Source organism: Montipora foliosa, chromosome 7 (assembly GCF_036669935.1).
Source record: "Montipora foliosa isolate CH-2021 chromosome 7, ASM3666993v2, whole genome shotgun sequence".
NCBI classification, from domain to species: Eukaryota; Metazoa; Cnidaria; class Anthozoa; order Scleractinia; family Acroporidae; genus Montipora; species Montipora foliosa.
The window spans coordinates 35,586,189-35,596,188 of record NC_090875.1 but is presented as its reverse complement, the minus strand read 5'-3'; the positions used below and the strand labels follow the sequence as shown (position 1 = coordinate 35,596,188).

General features: G+C 38.0%; 1 non-coding gene across 1 annotated transcript; it reads left to right on the top strand.

Moving 5' to 3' along the window:
- The first annotated feature begins 9,470 nt into the window (after nucleotides 1-9,470).
- Nucleotides 9,471-9,543, top strand: Trnat-agu (transfer RNA threonine (anticodon AGU)). Its single transcript has one exon. It is a non-coding gene; the product is annotated as a tRNA-Thr (tRNA).
- Nucleotides 9,544-10,000: the final 457 nt, after the last annotated feature.

Below are 10,000 nucleotides of genomic sequence, written 5' to 3'. Positions count from 1 at the left end.
GTTGCATGGGTTGTTGAGTTGACGAACTTACACGTAGTTGTCAAATGTGAAAGTTCGTTGGGTGGCCACGATAAGGCGCATTGCACTGTAATATGGTAAACGAGTTGAAACTCACCATCGTCCATTTTGCACGCCCGAACCCGATGCAAATCTGTGCATGCGCGTGGGTTTACCGCCGGAAAAAAAAACTGTGGGAAATCAGGACTGGGCCACCGGGCCGCAAAGGCTGTCGCGGGCTGCTGGCCTGCTTTTAGCAAAACCCCTAAAATGGCGAAGCTAATCGAGTTGGATAGGAGCAAAAATAAATAAAGTAATACAGTTTACAAACGTTGAATTAAATTACTTTAAAGAAATTGTTATCACTACGAATGACAATTATAATTAAAAAATAATACTATTAGTACAAACACAGGTACACATGACAAGTAATAGAAACTGGAAATATTAAACTTAGGAGCATGAGCAATAACCGAAGAAAAATATAATGTAATATCGTAAACGAAGAAAGAAAAAAAAAACGACTCCAAACATTTATTTAAAATTGGAAGCTAGTATTAATCATCCGGAAGTTGTCGTAGGAACATTTTTTTTTTGTGGGAGGGAGGGGGGATAATCATGTTCACTCTTACGTAATTTGAATAAAAGTGTATGAGCGTTTTTGTTAAAACACTTTTTGGGTGAGGAGTGCAGATTTTCTTGAAGGGAACTCCGCAGTCTTTGGCCAAGTCTAGCAAATGAATAAAGTTCTTGGTTAAGCCTTGATTTGGTAACATATTAATTGTCAACGTTAGAAAACCTTGTATTATGTGCGTGAACCTGCCGAGATTGAGTAAAAAGACTGCATAAATGAAAGGGCGCAATATTACAGGATATGCTATGGAGAGGGGAAGCCAGTTTTGATATATAACATGTTAACAGGTAAGACGTTAGCGGAAATAAATGACGGTTTAGTATCGGCCCCGTATTCCAGTCCATAGCTAAAGCGAAGTGCATAATTACAACATTTTTAAGTGATTTTAGACTTTTATCGGCATAGGTTAGATTGGTATCATCAGCAAAGAGATGAAAATCAAATATCTCGGGACATTTATGAATGCCATTTATGTAGCTGAGAAAGAGAAGTGGACCGAGGACTTACCCTTGTGGCACACCAAAAAATATTTTTGTTTGTGCGCAATATTTGAGTCAATTTGAGTGGACTGACAACGGTCAGATAAGTAAAGTCAAGCAAGAGGAAAACTAGTCGTTCACAATTCCCCTAATTTCATGATGCTGTAACTTATAGAAGATAATTGAATGGTCTACGGTATTAAATGAGAGTAATCTCTTTTTTTTAACTTCTTAAGAATAGGTGTTGCTGGTTAAATTTGATTTCAGGTCAATTTGTTTCAACCCAAGTCAATTCGTTTCAACCTAGGTTGACAAGGCAAGAAAAAAGGTAAACGAAAATCCAACAGTTATTAGAAATCATATGTATATGTTACGGTTAAATTTAAATTCAGGTTAATTTTACATTCAACCTAGGTTGAAACTGAATGTAGAGAAACCATCAACAAGAATCCATCAATTATTAGCAAGTACGTGTGATCATAGTAATAACTTAACAATAACTTAAAAACTTATATAGCGCATGCTTCATGACAGAATGATCGTATGCGCTTAACATGGATTAAAATACCAATAAAATTTATCAGTTCATATAAGCTAGTAAGAATATGTTCATAAATAGATTTGTAAGTTAACTTAAGATTAATTACATGAATTCAAAGTGCCAATAAAATTGTTAATTCCTGTAAACTAAAAATATGCTAATTTAAAATAATAAGTTTTAAGTTGACTCTTAAAATTGTTAATTGTGGTGGCTTTCCTAATGAAGGAAGGAAGTGAATTCCAAACGTGAGGGGCAGCCATACTAAAAGAACGGTCGGCAAGTGTAGAATAAGACTTACGTAAAGGAAAATTTAAAACTAATTCGTTGCCAGATCGCAGAGAGTGATTTGCACCGGTCTTAATGGAAATAAGATCACTTATGTAGGACGGCGCTAAGCCACTGATTGCCTTGTACGTTAAAAGTGCTATTTTGAACCTGATTCTGTAGATTATGGGAAGCCAATGAAGTTTCATCAATAATGGGGTAATGTGACAGAATTTACTTTCCTCATAAACTAATCTGGCGGCCGAGTTTTGGACCCATTGAAGCTTGGATAACTGGTAGTCAGGTAGACCATACAATAAGCTATTGCAGTAATCGATTCTGCATGTGACAAAAGAGTGCACCAGTGTTGCGGCCGCTTCTTGCGTTAAATATTTTCTTATGCGTCTTATATTGTATAACTGAAAGAATGATGCACTATAAAGATTGGTCACATGTTGGGACATATCAAATGTATCATTGAACCAAGTACCCAGATTCCTAACAGATCTGGACTTGGTTATCAGATGATTTCCCACTCTTATGCTAGATACATTGACTTTAGCTAATTGCTGACGAGTTCCGATCATAATAAAGTCAGTTTTATCGTCGTTCAACATAAGACTATTTTGCTGAGACCATTTCTTGATGTCAGCAATGCAGTCCTCCATGGCACTCACAGCAGCATCTTGACACAAAGAATAGTATGTTGTAATATATTGGTAAGTAAGGTTGGTCGTAGAAGTGAGTGGATGAACTTAGTGTAGCTTAAATTTTTCATGAGTATTTTATAAAACCCCAATGGTTGTTAAGTCCAGGCACTGATTTAAAATGGTTAGCATTAAGGTTGGGTTTAGGCATATTGTGCATGATAAGCAATTCTATACTTTGCTGTCTCAGAGCTTTTTTGAAGGACATTGTTCATTGATGAATCAGACTTCTCCTTAGGTGGGTAGGGAGCAATAATATTGAATTATCAAAGGAATAGAAGAACTGAAACATACCTGATGTAAACCAAACAGCGGCTACAAACATAATGATAAAGCGCATTTTACTTTTGACTTGACGTTTCGTATGATACAACATACATCCTCAGAACTGACGGTTGAACAAATTCAAATATGATATATACAAAATTAAGAAGACTGGTAACTAGGGAGAATAAGATAAAAGTAGTACGATCAGGTAGATGGTGTTGCCAAGGGATCTCCATTGGGACAAGTACGTGTCAATATTTTTATGTGTCATTTTGAAGAAAAATGGATACAAACTCGACGGATGTCCGCCCATTTCGTTTCGCTACGTTGATGACACTTTCACGTTGTTTCAATTCACAATGGAACTTGAGGTAAACAATCAAATTCCATTTTTAAATATCCTCGTCAGACGCAATCAAGACTATTCATTCTCCACTTCCATCTCCGAAAAAGAGAACACCCCAAAAATACAAAGTTAATTTGATGCGCACACTGACCTTTCGTTGTTTACGCATTTGTTATTCATCTTCTTTACTTCAATCTGGTTTGTCGGAAATTAAGAAATTTTTGCTCCAAAATGGTTACCCAGTAGGAATTATTTCCTATAATATGAATGATGTCTTAAACAGGCATCAAGATAAATTTTCTAATCCTATCGCTACAGTCCCCAAGAAAGATATCATTCTTGTTTTGCCTTATTTAGGTTTTCAAAGTGAACTTGTCACACGCCGCCTAAAATCTTGTATCAATAAGTTTTATGGGTTTGTAAACCTCAAAGTAATATTCCAGAGCACCTGTCGAATCAAGTATTATTCCCCTTATAAAGGTCGTTTGCGCAAATCACAAAAATCCAAAGTTGTTTATAAGGCATCTTGTTGGGACTGCCATGAGTTTTACATTGGTAAAAAGAAACGTCGCTTACGTAACCGTAAAAAAAAAATCATTTCAAAGCACTCAAATGGATCAGTCAAGCTTTCGCGATTGCAGATCACGCAGTAAAAACAGGTCACAACATAAAATGGGACCATTTTCAAGCTTTAGCAAATGGTAGCTCTGATTTGCATTGTAAAATAAAGGAAACATTATTAATACGTGACCTTAAACCAGCGTTAAACAAAAAAGTTGGCAGTGAAAAACTGTGGCTTTATTGCACGGTCAGTTTTCACTGCTATCTATTTATCTTACTATTTTTATCTTATTCTCTCTAGTTACCAGTCTTCTTAATTTTATATATTTATTCAACCGTCACTTCTGAAGATGTATGTTGTAGTATACGAAACCTCAAGTCAAAAGTAAAATGCGCTTTATCATTATGTTTGTAGCCGCTGTTTGTTTTATGTTTTTGATTAGGTTGAAATGGCGAAAGATCAAGAATATTTATGATGATACATGATGTAATGTTGATTTTTAATTTGCTTAGTTATTTTCTCTATCTTTTTCTTGCTTAGAATTCGTAATAACCCAAAGCAAGTGAAAACAAATTACTGAAAACTCATGGAAAATTTAAAGGGTTTCATAGCAGAGCTCTGCGGAGCACCATTGTTAACAAAACATGATTAACCCATCGATGCAAGAAATCTTGGTTTTATAGCCATGACGTCATCGACCGTAACGTACGTCCACCCCACCACGTATGCCAATGTGACCAGTATCATGCTAGTTTACAGCATTCATCTTTCATATTGGATATCCATCTTTTGATCAATCGACACCAGTCAAAACAAGGTATCCGCTGACCAGTATCACGTGACTACATCGCGGGGTCAGGTTTAGAGCCCAACGAGGTCAGCTGATTTTTTTTGTTGCTGACCGCTGACCAGGTACTGGTTTTCGATGGAATTGCAGGCTCAATCCAGGTTAACTCACCTAAACATTAACGAGGCATCAATTTTCGCGCGCTTTCACAGGCTCGACGCCGCTACACGGACATACTACGTCAACCATAGTTCTTACACTGTCAACGCTTCTCGTTTTTAGGTGGAAAATGGTTTGGAAGATGTTTTCTTGCAGCATTTTTCGTTGGTTTCGATCCAGTTTGACATATTATGAACACCTGTGGTCCAAACTGCTAGCTATGCAGTTATTCAAGCCAAGTATCGGAGCGATATACATAAGCTTAAAGCTGAGTGTTTATTTTTAATTTGCTTAGAGCTGCTTTTTTCTCTGTATGGCAATTGTTGGCATATATTTAGAAGCTTTGAAACTGAAAAACTGAAAAACTTTATTTGAACACGTGACATTGATGAGCCTAAAAAAGACTCGTTACAAAAATGTACGTGTAGATAAGGTTGCATGATGCCTGGAGAACCTATGACTTGAACAGAAACGAAAGGAGAGCGAAAGTGAACGGCAACGACAAAAGAGAATACCGGTAACAGCTCATACCTGTTGGGAAAAGTTACTCCACATATTATTCCCTTGGGCACTTCTTCACGTTTGCTTTTTTTTTAATAATTTACGGATGCGTTTATATTTAAGGTGGCTCAAAACAGTTTCCAACACATTCCATGACTTAGATTTTGATGTGTCATTATAGCCAGTCTTCATCAGTTGATGCTACAATCATGGTATCAAAAAACTGCCCAATCACTGGTGAACACGTTGGTATTATTTTGGTGACACAATAGGTTACCATAGCAATACTATGACCTGGTAAAAACACCCTTAATTTCAGCTTAAAGCGCTTATATTTAAAAAACGGCATGTTGAATTTTTTTTCTTATTACAGAATTTTAATTAGCAGGATATGATGTAACTTTTGGCAAAGTTTGAAAAAATTCTGTACATGGGGTTCAGAGCCACCTAAATTTTTTGAAAAATTTAGGTGGCTCTGAACCCCAAGTACAGAATTTTTTTAAACTTTGCCAAAAGTTACATCTTATCCTGCTAATCAAAATTCTGTAATAAGAAAAAAATTTCACCATGCTGTTTTTTAAATATAAGCGCTTAAAGCTGAAATTAAGGGTGTTTTTAGCAGGTCATAGTATTGCTATGGTAACCTATTGTGTCACCAAAATAATACCAACGTGTTCGCTAGTAATTGGGCAGTATTTTGATACCATAATTGTAGCATCAATTGATAAAGAGTAGTAATTATGACCCATCAAAAATCTACGTCTTGGAAAGTGCTGGAAACTGCTTTGAGTCACCTTAAAGTGGATGCGTATTTTTCAAAAGTGGTTGAATCGGTTCTTCCTTTGTTCAGGAATAAAAATCGAATTTTTATTGTCAACTGGAATTAAATAACAATTATCTGTACTCGTTTGGATATGAAGAATCGAAAAAGTTGATTTGTTTGGTTGTTGTGCTCTAAAATGCGAGCGAACAAGTGCTCTTTAAATCCGTTTGCCCAACTGGTTTTCGTTGTGCCTCGACAGTGAGAAGGAAATCTTGCCCTTATGTTATAAACACGTAATCGCAATGCGTTCTCGTAAAATTAGAGGGGGATCTCACTTGCTTGTGTTTTCAGAAGTTCGTTTAAAGCACCTAAACGTGAAGTGTTGGAGCGGATCTTGTTTGAAGTTCGTTTTTTGTTGGTTGCATTGCCGTATTTTGCCGACTCATGTTCCAAGCCAACGTGGCGTGTTTTAACGAGATACATCAAAATGTGAATGATCTCGTTTTCAGAGATAAAGTGGCATAAAGTACTTCAGTAAAACTCTTCTTTGACCTTGAACTTAAAAATTGTTTTTTTTTAAAAGGCTTCAAATTTTAGCGTGATTCCCATTCGCTAGCTATTGACAGTTGACTCTGAAATGGCTTTTTTCCTTTTCCATTCGCTCGCTGAAGGTGTGCTTGTTTTCTTTTAAAACTCATGCGGTTCAAGAAAAATTCATTGCTAAACTGGTGAATTCTAAAGAAAATTTCACTCGAAAAACCGATATTGTACTCATCGCTTCGTGATTCATGCGATATATCGGTTTTTAGCGTAAAATTTACCGTGGAATTCACTAGTTAGGCAATGAATTTTTCTATAGAAAAAAGCAAAGGAAATGATTTAATTATTAAAGCAGCAACCGGAAACATCAAAACGCGGACAATTCGAAACCTTATATTTTCACTAACCCTACAGGCAGTAAGAATAAATAACCAGGGAGCTCCTAAAAATTAATCTATTGTTCACAAACCATTTTCTAGGCTCTTGTAAGTGTCATTTGTTTTGAATGATCAAATAAAATATTTGTTTTTTTCTAAAATTTTGCTGAGTCTGTTGGTAGTGATAAATCCAAAATTTTTGATTATTTTGGCACAGTTCCCTTCAAGTTCTACAATTTGAGCAAGTAGCACATTTGGATGAAGGGGCGTTTCCTTTTACATTTTATTAATTTTCAGCGCCACATAATCCAGTCTCGCCCCCATAGTCCGCTTTTCTTTTGGTCAGCACTAAGAACACGGACTCTGGCCACTTCCAATTTATGCGCAGTCGTAGTGAAGGACCATTTTTGTAACCGTTCAGGGTCCCCAATAGGGCTCTTCAATCCCGACATCCCGACCAAAATTTTTCCGTCACCATGAGATCCCGAATGTTTTTATTGGCCAATCCCGATCCTGGTCATGACGTCACAACATAAAGTCACCTTGTTAGTTTTTTACACCACCCCTGATGATCCAATTGATCTTAATTGTAGCATTCGCTTTGAAACCGAAATGATGCGTGATTGGCCTTTGCTAGTAGTAGCTGAATCTGTTCATATTTTTTACTTGTTAAACTCGGTTTTAAGTTTAGCAGTGTACCAAGGCGACAGGCCTACCCGACTCCCTAGAGCGTGTTTTGACCTTACAGTTTTGTAATTTGGCTGTCACGAGTATATATTGGATTGACTTAAGATATCTTAATAGATCCCTTGAGCCAACAACTTATCACCCCCAGGAGGATCGCAAATGGATTCACAGTCCAAGTTGAGGAGAAATAGGCCATTTTACAGTTGTTTGCTCAGCGACCTAGCCTATGAATGGCTGCGAGGCTGCCGGTGACCTTGCATTGATACAGCCCCCGCTGCTTTTATCTTGCAAATTGTGTTGTTGTAATTCTAATTAGTCCGTATTAACATTACAAAAGCACGGAGGTTTGTATCAAGACAGGATCACCGGCAGCCTCGCTTCCATTCGTAGGCCAGGTAACTTAGCTACAACTGTAAAATGGTCTATTGAGAGAAAGTTACAGGAAACTCAACACTGGACAATTTCTGGGGAAAACTGTAATTGCCCTGAGCGGGATTTGAACCCACGTCCCCCTGATCACTAGTCGGGTGTGATGACCGCTACACTATCAGGACAACCATGCTGGCAACATGGCAGCATAGCAGCATGGCAGCATACATTAATTACCCTTGTCCGCCTGTGAATCACTTGTTGATCCAGCGTTATCACATAGAAAAACTGACCCTTAGGGAGTCCCACGGAAATGCCACATATTAAATGATTAATCAGCCATGTTGCCAGCATGGTTGTCCTGATAGTGTAGCGGTCATCACACCCGACTAGTGATCAGGGGGACGTGGGTTCAAATCCCACTCAGAGTAATTACAGCTTTCCCCAGAAATTGTCCAGCGTAGAGTTTCCTGTAACTTTCTTTCTATATATATATATATTTTTTTTTTTTCTTGGTTTGTATCTGACGTCACGGCGGCCATGTTGATTGGTAAGAACAATAACCTGTCTCTCCGCTGTGAACTAAACTTTATCATTATGCAAATTCTGCGAAAAGAAATTGTATTGTGTTACCAACCAACATGGCCGCCGTGTCACGTGGGTGCAAACCAAGAATATATATATATATATAAACTGAATATACTAAATGCAAGTTGCCAATAAGCTCTCGCAGAGTGCTCAATAGCTAGTGAAGCTAGAGCTGTGCATACAATTACAGGTAAAATAGACTACATTCAGTGGTCGACAAATTTGTTTCGTAGGACCATGTCCCACTCTTCAGGATCGTACAATGATTACTATCTCTACAGGATTACTGTTTTTACATGATGATTTTATCCTGCTACCCATGCGCGTAATTGTAAATTACGATTTTAATTACAATTTCTTTAAGAGGAATTTGTTTGCATGCCGACAGCCGTTTGCTAATTCTGATCGTTTGTTGAGCGTGGCGAGCTCCGGGGGACAAATTATATAATACTTCTCGAGTGTACATAAGTTGTATTTTTTGGTGCTGTTAGAATACGTGCGCGCCCTTCCCAAAATCTTCCACGCAATGCTGTAATTTACTTTAGCATTTTTTAACCGCCTCACGTACTGGTTGCTGTGCACCACATTCCCGAAGGACTGGTCATGGTTGGCAAATCTAGCGTTGAAGTCGGTGTCAGTTAGCCCTACGTAACTCTCATTTCCCTCGCTTGAGGTGACTGTTGCCTGATATACTATACCATAAGATGATCACTAGTCTGGTGTGATGACCTCTACACTATCAGGACAACCCTGCTGGCAACTTGGCTGATTGATCACTTAATGTATGGCATTTACATGGGACTCCCTAAGGGCCAGTTTTTCTATGTGATAACGCTAGATCAGCATACATTAAGTGCTCAACATAAGTTAAGTGATCAATCAGCCATGTTGCCAGCATGGTTGTCCTGATAGTGTAGTGGTCATCACACCCGACTAGTGATCAGGGGGACGTGGGTTCAAATCCCGCTCAGGGCAATTACAGTTTTCAGTGTTGAGTTTCCTGTAACTTTCTCTCAATTTCTCCTCAACTTGGACTGTGAATCCATTTGCGATCCTCCTGGGGGTGATAAGTTGTTGGCTCAAGGGATCTACTTAACTGTCTATATGTATATATATGAGGGGCGGGTTTTTTAGATTTCTTTAAGCCAATGGTTGTCGCTCTATTAAATGTTAGACTTTCATGAGGATTTGCTTTAACTTCGTTGCTGCTGGGAGGTAGTGTGTAACGAAAGGCAAGATTCGTTTGCTTTCCTGTGGTTTTTGAAGGAGTGCTAGTTTCCTGTATTTAAATTGCGCTTCTGTGAGGGCCCTTTAAACAAGATTCTTGGGATAACCTCTTTCACGTGGGCGTGATTTCATTTTTAGAAGAGTTTGTTCTGAGAAGAAGTCTCAGAGCTTAGCCTTTGACGAAGCCTTTTTGTAATCCTGGTGG